General features: G+C 46.5%; 1 protein-coding gene across 1 annotated transcript in view; it reads left to right on the top strand.

Annotated features, from left to right (window-relative positions):
* The window catches only part of LOC141271531 (BPI fold-containing family B member 6-like), a 102,138-nt gene that overhangs the window by 57,124 nt on the left and 26,716 nt on the right, over nucleotides 1-18,298 (top strand). The window lies entirely within an intron of this gene.

An 18,298-nucleotide genomic window follows, 5' to 3' on the forward strand; every position in this document is an offset into this window, starting at 1 on the left:
GTATAGATGGACTAATATAACAAGTCCCACACACTGCTACAAGCCCAAATATTTTTTCAGAGCTAGATGCAGAAAAAAATTATATTGAATTTGCAACCTGATGGAGGTCAGTATAGATGGACTAATAGACCAAGTCCCACACACTGCTAGAAGCCCAAATATTTTTTCAGAGCTAGATGCAGAAAAAAATTATATTCAATTTGCAACCTGATGGAGGTCAGTATAGATGGACTAATAGAACAAGTCCCACACACTGCTAGAAGCCCAAATATTTTTTCGGAGCTAGATGCAGAAAAAAATTATATTCAATTTGCAACCTGATGGAGGTCAGTATAGATAGACTAATAGAACAAGTCCCACACACTGCTAGAAGCCCAAATATTTTTTCAGAGCTAGATGCAGAAAAAAATTATATTCAATTTGCAACCTGATGGAGGTCAGTATAGATAGACTAATAGAACAAGTCCCACACACTGCTAGAAGCCCAAATATTTTTTCAGAGCTAGATGCAGAAAAAAATTATATTCAATTTGCAACCTGATGGAGGTCAGTATAGATAGACTAATAGACCAAGTCCCACACACTGCTAGAAGCCCAAATATTTTTTCAGAGCTAGATGCGGAAAAAAATTATATTCAATTTGCAACCTGATGGAGGTCAGTATAGATGGACTAATAGAACAAGTACCACACACTGCTAGAAGCCCAAATATTTTTTCAGAGCTAGATGCAGATAAAAATTATTTTTAATTTGCAACCTGATGGAGGTCAGTATAGATGGACTAATAGAACAAGTCCCACACACTGCTAGAAGCCCAAATATTTTTTCAGAGCTAGATGCAGAAAAAAATTATATTCAATTTGCAACATGGTGGAGGTTAGTATAGATGGACTAATAGAATGATGCTGTGCCCAAAAGGTTTTACTTCACTAGGTGCAGTAAAAAAATTGGTATTCTATACACAGGTGGTGCAGCTGGCAACACAGATAGGCTACTCCACTGACTAACACACTCTGCAATAGGCCAAAAAGGATTAGCTTTGCTAGATTTAGCCAAATGCTGTGAAAAAAACTTGCACAGCACTGGTACAGACCTGCCTGGCAAAAACTGATAGGAACTGATGTAACTTAGTCCTGAAAAGGACTGCAATTACAATTAGTCTTTACTCCCAACCTATCTATTTAAGAGCACAGACCTGCCTGATAAAAGTCGTAGGAAATGCTGTAACCTAGTCCTTAAAAGGACTGCAATCACAACTATTCCCTACTCCCAAGCTATCTGTAGATTTGTGCGAAAATTGGCTTGAAATTAACAAGGTATAGCGCACACAGCAACAGCGGTGCCGTCTAACACGCAGCTGCAGCAGTGAGAAAATGGTGGCGACGGGGAAAATGGCTGGGTCTTATAGGGCAAGGACATGTGACATACACTGCCAATGACACATGCCCTTGCTTGTGTGAAAAAAAGCAGTTCGCTCCGTGTGTGCGCTGCTGATAGGCTGACAGATTGCACCTCCCCACTGTAAATGCGGGAAAGAGAAAAAAAAATGGAGATCTTCATTATTCCTGCAGAGATCCATCCCCTGCCCCTCCCCCGCCCCACTGTACACTCAAACTGCATATTAACATTAATTTTCATCAATACTGAGAAAAAATCCAGTTATGATTTTGATGCACGAACAGTTATGGAACATAACCTCTAACAGCCGAATTTTTTTCAAATCGTTCGTGTTCGCCGAACGGCTCAAACACCGCCCAAAAGAGCTCGAATTTGAGATTGGCGAACAGTTCGAGTCGAACAACGCTCATCTCTAGTTATCATGGATTTGTCTTATTAAATCCTACAGTACGTTTTCAGGTATTCCCAAGGATATTAATCAGCACAATCAATGAAGGACTATTCACATCTGGCAGCTTTTTGGGACAGCGTCCCTTCTTTATTCAAAATGTGCATTCAATCATAGTAGCCAAACATGATGTGATATTTTGGGGGGGGTACCCCCTTTCCTCATTTACTAATATGGACCATGAAAGTGCACATTGCTATAGAAACATTTAGTAAATGTATCACATATTATAATAATGTATAGAATACCATGAGACCCATTTACTAAACAGTAATAACTGTAACGGGTCTGGGAGGCGGAACCTCTGAGCTACTATATAAGGGGGCGGTCCTTGTAAGGGAGCGGGTGGCGACCAGGCAGGCAGTCACAGCAGATGACCGGGACAGTCTCTGGAAGAACGGGCAGGAGGTCACGGCAAGTGACCGGGGCAGTCTCTGGATGAACGGGCAGATGGTCACGGCAAGTGACCGGGGCAGTCTCTGGATGAACGGGCAGATGGTCACGGCAAGTGACCGGGGCAGTCTCTGGATGAACGGGCAGATGGTCACGGCAAGTGACCGGGGCAGTCTCTGGGTAAAGGGTTGGTACGACCTGTGGCGGCTGATGGTAGACGTGAGCTCCCAGGTGAGCAGGCGAGAGTCTCTGGATAAACGGGTGGTCACGGCATGTGACGGCGGAGCCTCCAGGAAGACCAACAGACAGGCGGCAGATGAGCGCTCCCAGGTGAGCGGGCAGAAGTCTCTGGACAGGCGGGTGGTCACAGCACGTGACGGCAGAGCCTCCAGGTAGGCTAGGAGACAGGCAGCAGATGAGCGCTCCCAGGTGAGCGGGCAGGAGTCACTGGACAGGCAGGTGGTCACAGCACGTGACGGTGGAGCCTCCAGGTAGGCTAGCAGGCAGGTAGCAGATGTGCGCTCCCAGGTGAGCGGGCAAGCTGGTCCATAGACAGACTGACAGGAGTTGGAAGGCAGACCGTCGGACCTCAGGCAAGCAGGCAGGTAGCTGATGTGCGCTCCCAGGTGAGCGGGCAAGCTGGTCCTTAGACGGACTGACAGGAGTTGTAAGGCAGACCGTCGGACCTCAGGCTAGCAGGCAGGTAGCAGAATATCAGGCAGGAATAAGACAGCAAGCTGATAGGAATCTGGCAGGTATCTGGCAGGTAACTGGCAACGGGACCTGAGGGCTGAAGCAGAGTAGTGAACAGTGCAACAACATTGCTCGGGCACCTCCATTTTGGAGGAGGTGCCTTATATATGGTGAAGTCCTCCGGCCATTGGCCGGGGACTCCTTAGGACGGCGCGCGCGGCCCCTTTAAGAGGGAGGGAGAGCGCGCGCGCGCGCCCTAAGCACAGTGGCCGGGAAGGAGCGCGCGCTGCCAGCAGAGCGGGAGGAGGACGCCGGGCACGGAGCAGAGAGGTGAGGGGAACAGCGTCCCTGCCTAGCAGAGGGCAGGGACGCCGGCGCTACAATAACTCAGCATACTGAAAGTGATCATAAAAATACAATTACAGCATTTGTTTAGACATGAGTGGATTACTCTGCGGAGGATTGAGTTTGAGTTGAATTTCCTAAAATTTCTGGTTACACGTGCATTTGAACACTTGGAGATTTAATTCACAGTTTGCAAAAATAAAGAAACCTTGCCCATCACCATTTCCATCACTGCTGAAGCATCAGAGAGCGGGCTCACGTCATCTAGCAATCGCTTCGCCATAATGCCCTGCAGCTATGACATCTTATAGATTATCATACCTTGTAAAGTGGTGGTCGGTACCAGGACCATCACAGATCTTCAGTTCCCAGAGGAGCACAGGTTGAATGATAGAGTCATTTTCATCTCCAAAGTGACTGGGTAAATCTCCCTTTTCTGTAAAATGTAAGCCCTTATGATGAGCAGGGTTCTCTATCTCACCTGTAGAGTGTAAGCTCTTATGATCAGTAGGGTCCTCTCTTTCGCTTCCTTTAAAGTGTAAGCTCATATTGTCTGTGGGGTGCTCTCTCTCCTGTAGAGTGTTAGCTCTTATGGTCTGTGGGGGTGCTCTATTTCACTCTACTGTGGAGTGTAAGCTCTTATGGTCTGTGGGGTCTTCTCTATATCTCTTTTATAGAGTCTAAGCTCTTATGGTCAGCAGGGTCCTCTCTTTCTCTTGTTTGTAGAGTGTAAGCTCTTATGGTGTGTGACATCTTCTCTCTCTCTATCTAGCCTCTAATGTGTAAGCTCTTATGGTCAGTGGGTCCTCTCTCAACACTCCTCCACATGTATTTTACAAACAAATACAAGCTCTCCAGTATTGAGATTTGTGTGAATTTATTCATCGAAAATCACATTTTGGGGTAAAATTCTGTGAAGTTGTGAATTCGAATTTCTAAAGATCCGCTCATCCCTACATTTGTTTATGCCTTTGGGTTGCATTCTATCTAATGTTATTAATCAACATGCCAAGGCTTGGACAGGCGCACTGGGGAACAGGTGAATCCAACGGTGGGCCCCTACCCTCCTAAATGAGCTGTAGTTGTCACATGATTCACTATGTACAGAGCAAGCCAGTATCTCATCATTCATTAATTCATTCATCAATCTACCCAGTTTATTATTATATTGAAGAATACTTTAGGTAAATTTGTGATCGACTGTAATGGAATATTTGCATGTAGCTGAACAGGAGGCCCCCAGAGTCAATGTTACTGGTGGGCCCTTGGCACTCCAGTCCAACACTGACTAAACCTCATTCAAGATTTAATAATTGCGCTGATTTAAACCCGGTAATACTTGATGAACGTATCATTAAGTAAAGTAGTAAAAGGCTGAGTTCACACGATGCCTTTTTCATGCGTTTCCGCGGCGTTTTTGCAGTTGCGTAAACGCCGCGGAAACGCATGAAAAACGCATGGTAGAAGGGCAGCAATGTTCCCCAATTGAAATCCGCATGTGCTGTGCCCATGATGCGGATTTTTCCGCAGCGTAAACGCTGCGGTCAAAAATCCGCAGCATGTCAATTAATTTTGCGGAAACGCTGCTCTTTTGCCGCCATTGACTTGCATTAGACCGCATGGAATCCGCATCACTGTATATGTTGATGCGCTTTTCATGCGGTCTAATGTGCGGATGGTACCCGGGTGTGGATGAGAGGACTCGCATCCAGACCCAGGTACCATTAAAAAAAAAAGAATAAAATAAAAAATACATATATTCTCACCTTCTGACGGCCCGCGCTGCGTCCTGCTGGCTTCCCGGGCACTTTGCGGTTGAATGAAGAAGGACCTTCGCTGACGTCAGAGTCATGTGACGGGTCACGTGACGCTGACGTCGGAAGGTCCTAAAGTCTTCACTGCCGGCAGCCGGGACCGATGAAGCCGGACACCGGGGGCCATCAGAGGGTAAAGTATATATTTATTTTTAATTTTTTGACATTCACACACTATATAAATCCATGCCGGTTGCCGGTTGCATGGATTTATATAGTGTGAAGTTGACAAGCACTTTCCAAGTGATGCTAAAATCGCTTGGGAAGCGGAAATGAAAGTGAAGACCACTTCATTTCCGCATGTCCCTGGCAGGAAACCGCATGTACAATCCGCATGTACAATCCGCATGTACAATCCGCATGCGTTTTTTCCTGCCAGAGAGATGCAGAAACGCTCAGGAAAAAATCCTGAGCATTTCTGCATCGTGTGCACATACCCAAACAGTGAGTATCTGTTACCTTTGCCTGATTTACATCAATGATTCCTTCTAGTAGTAAGTAATCTTCTTGCTGAGTACACTAAGACTGGTAGAGGCCCCACCAACCAGTTGCATGTGTCCATAGAGGCAGCGTGTGACATCAATGTGAAAGTACAGTGGCCTGCTGAATCCATACTTATACATCTTTTGTCAGAAATGTTTTATTCATCAGGGATTTGATACTTTAGCCAAGAATTTTTCTTAAAAAAATGTTTTTGGTGGTATAACAAGTTCTCTTTATAATAAGACTGTTGACACAGATGACAATACATCTAAAAGTAGCTTTATTGCAAAAAGTCCTAATAAAGTGATCTTTGCAGCATGTGCATAGCTTTCTGCATGTCTCATTCAAATGACTGGGACAGAAATTTCACAAACAAATCTGCCAAGTGTTTAACGAAAAAATGAGCCAAAAAGTATTTAAGGACTCTTACACTACATGGAATCACTGTAGTTTTTGATGCAGTGTTCAGTCAAAGACCACAGATGATTTTAAAGTGAGGACAATTCATAGGAAAGACTGCCCTCCATCCTGGTATATATGTGGCCCATCCTGATATGAATATGCCCCCCATCCTGGTATATATGTCCCTTTTCCTGGCCCCATCCTGGTATGTATAGCCTCCATCCTGGTGTGTGTGTGTGTATATATATCTATATATATATAGATATATATATACAGTTGAAACCGGAAGTTTACATACACTATATAAAAAGACATATATGCATGTTTTTCTCAATACCTGACGTGAATTCAGAATAAACCTTTCCCTTTTTAAGTCAATTAGGATTACCATAATTTTTAATATTTGCCAAATGCCAGAATATTTGCCAAATGCTAGAATAATATAAGAGAGAGAATATTTTAAGCCATTTTTATTACTTACTGCAAAGTCAAGAGTTTACATACACTAAGATTACAAAGCCTTTAAACAATTCTGGACTGCCCATATGATGATGTCATGTGTTTGGAAGCTTCTCATAGGTTTTTTGGCAACATCTGAGTTAGAGACACACCTGTGGATGTATTTTAATGCACATCTGAAACACACTGCTTCTTTGTGTGGCATCATGGGAAAGTCTAAAGAAATCAGCCAAGATATCAGGAAGAGAATTGTGGACTTGCACAAGTCTGGCTCATCCTTGAGTACAATTTCAAGATACCTGAAGGTGCCTCGTTCATCTGTACAAACAATTATACTCAAGTACAAACAAGAAGGGAATGTCCAGCCATCATACCACTAAGGAAGGAGACGGGTTCTATGTCCCAGAGATGAACATGCTTTGGTCCGCCATGTGCATATCAACCCAGGGACAATAGCAAAAGACCTTGCGAAGATGATGGCAGAAGCTAGTAAAATTGTGTCAATAACCACAGTGAAATGAGTTCTGTATTAACATGGGCTGAAAGGTCACTCTGCCAGGAAGAAGCCATTACACCAAAAGAAACACAAAAAAGCCAGATTAATGTTTGCAAATGCACACAGGAAACAAGACCTTAATTTTTGGAGACATGTCTTGTGGTCTGATGAAATTAAAATTGAACTTTTTGGGCATAAAGACCATCGTTACGTTTGGAGAAAAAAGGGAGAAGCTTGGAAGCCTAAGAACACCATCCCAACTGTGAAACACAGGGGTGGCAGCATCATGTTGCGGGATTGTTTTGCTGCAGGAGGGATGGGTGCACTTCACAAAATAGATGGCATCATGAGAAAAGAAGATTATTTGGCAAAACTGAAGCAACATCTCAAGACATCAGCCACGAAGTTAAAGCTTGGGCGGAAATGGGTCTTCCAAATGGACAATGACCCAAAGCATACTGACAAAATGGTAACAAATTGGCTTAAGGATAACAAAGTCAATGTTTTGGAGTGGCACTCAAAAAGCCCTGATCTCAATGCTATTGAAAATTTATGGGCAAAGCTGAAAAGGCAGGTGCGGGCAAGGCGACCTACAAACCTGGATCAGTTACACCATTTTTGTAAGGAGGAATGGGCCCAAATTCCGACCAACTATTGTGAGAAGCTTGTGGAAGGATATCCAAAACGTTTGACCCAAGTCATTCAGTTTAAGGGCAATGGTACCAAATACTAATGAAATGTATGTAAACTTTTGACTTTGTAGTTAGTAACAAAAATGCCTTAAAACATTCTTTCTCTCATTATTCTGGCATTTGGCAAATATTAAAAATTATGGTTTTCCTAATTGACCTAAAACGGGAAAGGTTTATTCTGATTTCATGTCAGATATTGAGAAAAAACATGCATATGTGTCTTTTTACATAGTGTATGTAAACTTTTGGTTTCAACTGTGTATATATATATATATATATATATATACAGTACAGACCAAAAGATTGGACACACCTTCTCATTTAAAGATTTTTCTGTATTTTCATGACTTTGTAAATTGTACATTCACACTGAAGGCATCAAAACTATGAATTAACACATGTGGAATTATATACTTAACAAAAAAGTGTGAAACAACTGAAAATATGTCTTATATTCTAGGTTCTTCAAAGTAGCCACCTTTTGCTTTGATGACTGCTTTGCACACTCTTGGCACTCTCTTGATGAGCTTCAAGAGGTAGTCACCAGAAATGGTTTTCACTTCATAGGTGTGCCCTGTCAGGTTTAATAAGTGGGATTTCTTGCCTTATAAATGGGGTTGGGACCATCAGTTGTGTTGTGCAGAAGTCAGGTGGATACACAGCTGATAGTCCTACTGAATAGACTGTTAGAATTTGTATTATGGCAAGAAAAAAGCAGCTAAGTAAAGAAAAACGAGTGGCCATCATTACTTTAAGAAATGAACTATAACTAAGCCCTGAACAGGTGTTGCTTAGCAACAGAAGAGAAGTGAATACCTCTTTGCCTTCCCCCCCGAAGAACCTGGGCAAGACGCGTGTCAGGGCGGCGGGACTCGGTGATAATTCATATCATCACCACAATCTGACATCCAGTGGCAGGTAAATGTTAGATCTTAGCTAGCACAAAATGATTACAGTCAGTGGCGTACCGCCAATGGCGGCAGACCACGCCACTGCTATGGGGCCCGTTGCCGGAGGGGGCCCATGAGCCGGGAGGGCCCCAAGCAGCGTGGGAACGAGGAGGATAGGTGAGTAGGAGCTTGCGGCGGCAGTGGAGCGGCTTGCGGCGGTGGAGGAGCGGGGCACGCGCAGTAGCCCCTGCCGCAGCTACCCCGTGTGCCCGCTGCTAAAGGGACATGAATATTCCCTGTTCTCCCCTCCCATGGGTGTGGAAAAGCATGAATATTCATTCTCTTCAGCAGTGGGCACGGAGGAGCGCTGAGCCGCGGGTCCTGTCACTGCCCGCTGCTAAAGAGAATGCATATTCACGCTTCTTCACGCCCATAGTTCCGGCGTGGAGAGGAGTGAATGTGCCGGCAGCAGCAGCAGCTCACCTCGGCTTCTGAGAGCGCGCGCAGCTCAGATGCTGACATGAGCTGCTGCAGACAGGACTCAGCGCTGGAGCAGAGGGGAGGAAGGAAGGTGAGTATAAATGTTTATTGTTTTATGTTTGCAGTGATTGGGGGATGAGGGGGCCACACATACCAGGATTTGGGGATTGAGGAGGCCACACTTACCAGGGATTGGGGGATTGAGGAGGCCACACTTACCAGGATTGGGGGATTGAGGAGGCCACACATACCAGGATTTGAGGATTGAGAAGGCCACACATACCAGGATTTGGGGATTGAGGAGGCCACACTTACCAGGACTGGGGGATTGAGGAGGCCACACATACCAGGATTGAGGGGTTGAGGAGGTCACACATACTGGGGTTGAGGAGGCCACACATACCAGGATTGAGGGGTTGAGGAGGCCATACATACCAGGATTGGGGGATTGAGGAGGCCACACATACCAGGACTGGGAGATTGCAGAGGCCACACATACCAGGATTTGGGGATTGAGGAGGCCACACCAGGATTGGGGGATTGAGGAGGCCACACACACCAGGATTGGGAGATTGAGGAGGCCACACATACCAGGATTGAGGGATTGAGGAGGCTACACATACCAGGGATTGTGGGATTGAGGGGGCCACACATAATAGGGATTGGGGGATTGTGGAGGCTACACATACCTGGGATTGTGGGGGTCACAGATACCAGGGATTGTGGTATTGAGGGGGCCACACATACCAGGATGGGAAATTTAGCTGCTGCTGCATTTCCCACCCTAGGCTTATACTCAAGTCAATAGGTTTTCCCATTTTTATGTGGTAAAATTAGGGGCCTAGGCTTATATTCGGGTCAGTTTATTTAAAATATACGGTATTTTAAAATCAGTGAGTATGTGGTGCCCATAATACTGCAGGACTGTGGCGTGCATTATACTATATGGGGGCTGCATTTTACCCTATGGGGTGTGTAATATACTGTATGGAGGACTATGGGGAGTGCATTATATTCTATGGAGGACCATGGGAAGTTCATTATACTATATGGAGCATTATGGGGGGGGCGCATTATACTATATGGAGGATTATGGGGGCGCATTTTTCTATATGGAGGATTATGGGGGGAGCATTATACTATATGGAGGATTATGGAGGCGCATTATGCTATATGGAAGATTATCGATGGTGTATTATACTATATGGAAGGATATGTTGGGCCATTATAATATTTGAGGGCTATGTGGGGGGCCATTATGCTGTATGAAAGCAATTATACAGTGTGAAGGTTTGTGTGGGGTCTATTATACTGTTTGGAGGGCTGTGTGGGGGCCATTATACTGTTTGGAGGGCTGTGTGGGGGCCATGAGAGTGTATTGAGGGCTCTGTGGGGTTCACAGTTGGGGGATTATACTGCGTTAGGGTCACCATTAGTGTTGAGCGATACCTTCCGATATCAGGAAATATCGTATCGGATTGGATCGGACCGATACCCAAAAAGTATCGGATATCGTCGATTCCGATACCGGAAACCAATGCAAGTCAATGGGAAACAAATATCGGAATGAAAATAAACCCTTTCTTTCTTTGTAGGTTAATTCTACATGAAGTAAAACATGAAGTAAAACAACTAAGAATAATGTAGAATGTATTACGCGAAAAGCCGGCAATTCATCAGCGGCATACACCGGTACCCGACAATTTACAACAGAAAGAATAGAGCTTCACACATAGATTAGATAGATAGAAACATGTCAGTCACATATATATGAAGTACAGTGACAGTGTTGCTTACTGTACTTGTCATTTAGTGTAAAGGATTTATTTAAAAATATAATAGTGTTTTCATGCACCGTCTCTTTAAAAAAGCCGACCGGCAATTCAGCATCTGTACCCGACAATTTAGAATAGAAGGAATAGAGAATCATACATAGATTAGATAGATAGAAACATGTCAGTCACATATATATGAAGTACAGTGACAGTGTTGATTACTGTACTTGTCATTTAGTGTTAAAATAAAGGAATTATTAAAAAAAAAATTGGCGTGGGGTTCCCCTTAATTTTAGTCTCTAGCGGAGGTAGATGTTTGAAGCCTGGGAAGGGGGTAATACCCACGGAGCTTCCCAGGCTACTAATATGAGCCCCCAGCTGAATACCTAGCCTTTACTAGCAATTAAAATGGGGGACCCCCCCAAAAAAATGACGTGGGGTCCCCCCTAATTTAATAGCTAGCAAAGGCAGACAGCTGGGGGCTGATATTAATAGCCCAGGAAGGGTGCCATGAATATTGGCCCCCTCCCAGGCTAGAAACACCAGCCGTCAGCCGCCCCAGAAATGGCGCATCCACAGGATGCGCCAATTCTGGCACTTAGCCTCGCTCTTCCCACTGCCCTGTAGCGGTGGCAGTGGGGTAATAGGGTTAGGGTTGATGTCAGCTTATAATGCCAGCTGACATCAAGCCCAGGTTAGTAATGGAGAGGCGTCTATAAGACACCCCCATTACTAACCCCATAGTGAAAGTTAAAAAAAAAAACACAAACACCCAGAATAAAGTCCTTTAATTGAAATAAACACACAATTCTTTATTGTTCTAAATTAAACTCTACTTACCATCACGCCCATTTCAGCTGAAGCCAACGATCTCCTGCAATAAAAGAAAAATAATAAAGCAACCTCATCCTTACCTTTCCATGGTTCCCACGACAGCTTCAGCTCTGCTACATTGAGATGACAGGCTGGACCGCAGCAGAACGCTGCCATCCAGCCTGTCATCCCGCAGACACTGAGAAGCGCAGGAATGCTTCCGCTCATCAGCGTCTCTCTGTGACGGCATCCAGATGAGCCGACAATGAACTCGGCTCACCTCATGCACGTCACTGACAGCGTGGGAGAATTCTCCTGCACTCAGCGCTTCAGCGTGAGAATTTTCCCATGCTGTCAGTGACGTGCATGAGGTGAGCTGAGCTCATTGGTCATGACCTCACCTCATTCACGTCACTGACAGCGTGGGAAAATTCTCATGCTGAAGCACTGAGTGCAGGAGAATTTTCCCACGCTGTCAGTGACGTGCATGAGGTGAGCCGAGTTCATTGGACATGACCTCGGCTCATCTGGATGCCGTCACAGCCAGACACTGAGGAGCGCAAGCATGCCTGCGCTTCTCAGTGTCTGCGGGATGACAGGCTGGATGGCAGCGCTCTGCTGCGGTCCAGCCTGTCATCTCGATGTAGCAGAGCTGAAGCTGTCGTGGGAACCATGGAAAGGTAAGGATGAGGTTGCTTTATTATTTTTCTTTTATTACAGGAGATCGTTGGCTTCAGCTGGAATGGGCGTGATGGTAAGTAGAGTTTAATTTAGAACAATAAAGAATTGTGTGTTTATTTCAATTAAAGGACTTTTTTCTGGGTGTTGTGTTTTTTTAAATACTTTACTAGAAATTCATGGTGGTCATGTCTAATATTGGCGTGACCCCATGAATTTCGGGCTTAGGGCCAGCTGATAATGCCAAGCTGGCCTTAACCCCGTTATTACCCAGTGAGCCACCGCACCAGGGCCCTGGATGAGTTGGGTACAGCGCCAGAAGATGGCGCTTCTATGAACGCGCCATTTTCCGGGGTGGCTGCGGACTGCAATTTGCAGCGGGTGGGGCCCAGAAAGCTTGGGCCTCCCTGCGCTGCGGATTCCAGCCCCCAGCTGCCTAGTTGTACCTGGCTGGACACAAAAATAGGGCGAAGCGCCACGTATTTTTTTTTTTAATTATTTAATGAAATTCATGAAATAATTAAGAAAAAAAGGGCTTCCCTATATTGTTGTGTCCAACCAGGTACAAATAGGCAGCTGGTGGTTGGGCGCAGCCCGTTCCTGCCTGCTGTACCTGGCTGGACACAAATATAGTGCGAAGCCCCATGTCAATTTTTTTTTAATTATTTCATGAAATTATTTTTTAAAAAAAGGGCTTCCCTATATTGTTGTGTCCGGCCAGGTACAAATAGGCAGCTGGTGGTTGGGGGCAGTCCGTTCCTGCCTGCTGTACCTCGCTGGACACAAATATAGGGCGAAGCCCCACATCAATTTTTTTTTTATTATTTCATGAATTTCCTGAAATAATTAAAAAAAAATTGACGTGGGGCTTCGCACTATATTTGTGTCCAGCCAGGTACAGCAAGCAGGAACGGGCTGCCCCCAACCACCAGCTGCCTATTTGTACCTGGCCGGACACAGCAATATAGGGAAGCCCTTTTTTTCTTTATTATTTCATGAATTTCATGAAATAATTAAAAAAAAAATACGTGGGGCTTCTCCCTATTTGTGTGTCCAGCCAGGTACAACTAGGCAGCTGGGGGATGGAATCTGCAGCGCAGGGAGGCCCAAGCTTTCTGCCCCCCCCGGTGCAAATTGCAGTCCGCAGCCACCCCGGAAAATGGCACGTTCATAGAAGCTGGATGCTGTACCTGGCTGGCATACAAAAATATGGCAAAGCCCACGTCAAAATTTTTGGGAAAAATTAATTAAAAAATAAATAATAATTTAGGGACTGCATCTTTATTAACTCCTCAAATGTCATTTAGTGTTAAAATAAAGGATTTATTTAAAAAAAAATTGGCGTGGGATCCCCCATAATTTTAGTCTCTAGTGGAGGTTAAGCAGACGGCTGGGGCAGATGTTTGAAGCCTGGGAAGGGGGTAATACCCACGGAGCTTCCCAGACTACTAATATCAGCCCCCAGCTGAATACCTAGCCTTTACTAGCTATTAAAATGGGGGACCCCCACCCAAAAAAATGACGTGGGGTACCCCCTATTTAATAGATAGCAAAGGCTAGGCAGACAGCTGGGGGCTGATATTAATAGCCCAGGAAGGGTGCCATGAATATTGGCCCCCTCCCAGGCTAGAAACACCAGCCGTCAGCCGCCCCAGAAATGGCGCATCCATAGGATGTGCCAACTCTGGCACTTAGCCTCGCTCTTCCACGCTGCCCTGGTGCGGTGGCAGGGGGTAATAGGGTTGGGGTTCATGTCAGCGCCAGCTGCCATGAAGCCCAGGTTAGTAATGATGGGCGTCTATAAGACACCCCCATTACTAACCTACAAAGTGTTAAAAAGAAAAAACACACTACACCCCGAAAAAAATAATTTATTTGAAATAAAACACACAATTTTATTTAATTCTTAGTTTACTAAAAAAAAATAGTTATCTGTCCACGTTCCTGCGCTGATCTCCCATGCACAGCTGTCACATCTGGAGATGGTGACAGCTGTGCATGGCTGCTGTAAGCTCACACTGCCGGGAGCACGTCCGCTCCCGGCAGCGGGAGCCACTGACTGAGGTCACCGGAGTGCATTCAGGCAGCGCAGCTCCGGAGACTTCCTTTACGGCACACTTGTACCGTGGGAATTTCTCACGATACAGCAGGGCCGTAAAGGAGCTAACCGGAGCAGCGCTGCCTGAACTCCGGCGAACCCGCTTATGCAATGACGGGGCTGCTTTACGGCCCCATTATTCTAGCGGCGGCAGCGGTTCAGAGCGGTCACATTCTATGTGGCTGCTCTAAACTGGAGATCATCGTGGGACACTCGTGAACTACTACGGAGGGGTAAGGATAAGGTTGTGGTTTATTATTTTATATTTTATTACAGGAGATCGATGGCTTCGGGGAATTAGGTGTCTATGTGAGTATAGGTGTAGTTTTTTATTTTTTACTTTATTTTAGGTGGCGATCGACGGGGACAGGTAATGTATGAACTAATTTATTGTAGGCAACCACTGGCCACCAATGACATGTATTTAAAATTTATTGGGGACACAGTAGGGCAATTTAAATAGCAGGATCAGGCTGATGGGAACTACTGCTCCCATCAAGCTGATACTGCTGGCACGAGTGGACGGGGGACAGACATAGGCCGATGGGAGTAGTAGTGTCACATCGGCCTATGTCTGCCTGCACGCACACACCCGCAGACATCGCACAGACACTGCACACACCCGCAGACATCGCACAGACACCGCACACACTCGCAGACACCGCAGACATCGCACAGACACCGCGCACACCCGCACACATCGCACAGACACCACAAACACCCTCAGACATCGCACAGACACCCCGCACACACTCGCAGACACACGCACAGACACCCCGCACACACTCGCAGACATACGCACAGACACCCACACACACCAATCATGACGGGCTGATCGTCTGGGAGGTGAGGCTGACCTGTGCGGCCGTGGGAAAGTTCATGTGAGTTCATGCAATGCAGTCAAGCATGAACTCACGTGAACCCTCTGAGGGCACCGCGGCTACTTCAAATGAACAGCTGATCAGCATCACCTGATACCTCAGCTGTTCATTTGAAATAACCGGCGGGAAAGCGCAGCACAGAACGGGAAAGCCGGCGGTGAAGTCTTTTCACTGCCGGCTTCCCCGCCCGAGTCCTTCGCTCCCCGCTCCTTGGTGCTGCGCTCCCCGCCCGGTCCTAACTTACGATCGGGATGGGAGGTGGCGAGGGGAGCGGAGGATCGGGGTGGGAGGCTGCGGGGAAGCAGTATGGGGCTGTGTGATTGTTTAAAAGCCGGCGGCTTTTTACCGCCTGCCGGCTTTTAAACGATCAGGAGAATTCTCCCACGCTGGGATGGCATTCTGATGACAGGCTGGATCTCAGCTGAGCGCTGCCATCCAGCTTGTCATACTTCAGAGACACTGCAGAGCGCAGGCATTATGGGAACTTCTGATTCCGGTATTCGATATTGTAAAAGTATCGGAATTAAGTATCGGAATTCCGATACCGCGAATATCGGCCGATACCCGATATTTCAGTATCGGAATGCTCAACACTAGTCACCATATTTTGCCGTGGGAGTTGAAGTGGGGTACAATAGGGTCATTATACTGTGCATGTGGAGGAATGCACCATAGGGGTATCATACTGTTTGGGGGGCACTTTTGTTGGCATCATACTTTATGGGGCAATGAAAGAGGAATCTACGACTTCAGAAGGAGGAAAATTTCTATGTAAAGGCTGGAAAGTTATGAGATCTGCTCTTCTGTGACACAGACAAATATTTATTTATTTTTTGTGGGGTGGGGGCAATTAGAGCTTCTGCTATGGGGCCCCATGACTTCTATGTACGCCCCTGATTACAGTGTAACACATGTGGATCATACCTAGTACGGTTGACTGCAGGATTTATAAGTTAGCATGACTAGATGCACTGTCCTCATACTGAAACACCATAAATGCATGTCTCCCATATTACCATTGTTTTAGCTACAAGGTCCAAAAAAACTTATATTTATATGAAATGCCCTGGTATTGTACTATAAATTGATGTTATTACCGTATTTACATTATAAAGCATCATTTCCCGTGTCCCTCAATTTTCAATACTTTTTCTGCGTTTTTAATTATTTCTTTTTAATATATTACTTAGTAAAATATACCGTATTTTTCGGACTATAAGACGCACCGGACCATAAGATGCACCTAGGTTTTAGAGGAGGAAAAAAAAAAAAATTTTTAAGCCAAAGATGTGTTCATGATGCACTTTTAAGGGGGAGGGGGTATTCTGCTGACACTGGTATAGGGGTAATGTCCCCCGATTCTGACAATATCCCCCATCCTGGTATATATGCCCCCCCCCCTTCCTTTTATACATGGTCCCCATCCGCATCCTGGTATGCATGGAACCCCTCCATCCTGGCATGCATGGCTCCCTCATCCCTATCCTGGTATGCATGGCACCCCTCATCCCTGTCCTGGTATGCATGGCACCTGTAATCCCCACCCTGGTATGCATGGCACCCGTAATCCCCATCCTGTATGCATGGCACCCCTAATCCCCATCCTGGTATGCATGGCACCCCTAATCCCTATCCTGGTATGCGTGGCATCCCTAATCCCTATCCTGGTATGCATGGCACCCCTAATCCCTATCCTGGTATGCATGGCACCCCTCATCCCTGTCCTGGTATGCATGGCACCCCTAATCCCTATCCTGGTATGCACGGCACAGCAATCCCCATCCTGGCATGCATGGCTCCCTCATCCCTATCCTGGTATGCATGGCACCCCTCATCCCTGTCCTGGTATGCATGGCCCCTCATTCTTATCCTGGTATGCATGGCACCCCTAATCCCTATCCTGGTATGCATGGCACAGCAATCCCCATCCTGGTATGCATGGCACAGCAATCACCATCCTGGCATGCATGGCACACCTCATCCCCGTCCTGGTATGCATGGCTCCCATCATCCCTGTCCTGGTATGCATGGCACCCCTCATCCCTATCATGGCATGCATGGCACCCCTAATCCCTGTCCTGGTATGCATGGCACCTGTAATCCCCACCCTGGTATGCATGGCACCCGTAATCCCCATCCTGTATGCATGGCACCCCTAATCCCCATCCTGGTATGCATGGCACCCCTAATCCCTATCCTGGTATGCGTGGCATCCCTAATCCCTATCCTGGTATGCATGGCACCCCTAATCCCTATCCTGGTATGCATGGCACCCCTCATCCCTGTCCTGGTATGCATGGCACCCCTAATCCCTATCCTGGTATGCACGGCACAGCAATCCCCATCCTGGTATGCATGGCACAGCTATCCTTATCCTGGTATGCATGGCTCCCTCATCCCTATCCTGATATGCATGGCACCCCTCATCCCTGTCTTGGTATGCATGGCCCCTTATTCCTATCCTGGTATGCATGGCACCCCTAATCCCTATCCTGGTATGCATGACACAGCAATCCCCATCCTGGTATGCATGGCACAGCAATCCCCATCGTGGCATGCATGGCACCCCTCATCTCTGTCCTGGTATGCATGGCACCCCTCATCCCTGTCCTGGTATGCATGGCACCCCTAATCCCTGTTCTGGTATGCATGGCACCCCTAATCCCCATCCTGGTATGCATGGCACCCCTCATCCCTATCCTGGTATGCATGGCACAGCAATCCCCGTCCTGCTATGCATGGCACCCCCTCATCCCTGTCCTGGTATGCATGGCACCCCTCATCCCTGTCCTGGTATGCATGGCACCCCTCATCCCTATCCTGGTATGCATGGCACCTCTAATCCCCATCCTGGTATGCATGGTACCCCTAATCCCCATCCTAGTATGCATGGCACCCCTAATCCCTATCCTGGTATGCATGGCACCCCTAATCCCTATCCTGGTATGCATGGCACCCCTAATACCTATCCTGATATGCATGGCACCCCTAATCCCTATCCTGGTATGCATGGCACCCCTCATCCTTACCCTGGTATGTATGGCCCCCTCATCCTTAGCC

Source organism: Phyllobates terribilis, unplaced genomic scaffold, assembly GCF_046119375.1.
Source record: "Phyllobates terribilis strain yellow unplaced genomic scaffold, ASM4611937v1 Scaffold_5__5_contigs__length_657084704, whole genome shotgun sequence".
Taxonomy (NCBI): Eukaryota; Metazoa; Chordata; class Amphibia; order Anura; family Dendrobatidae; genus Phyllobates; species Phyllobates terribilis.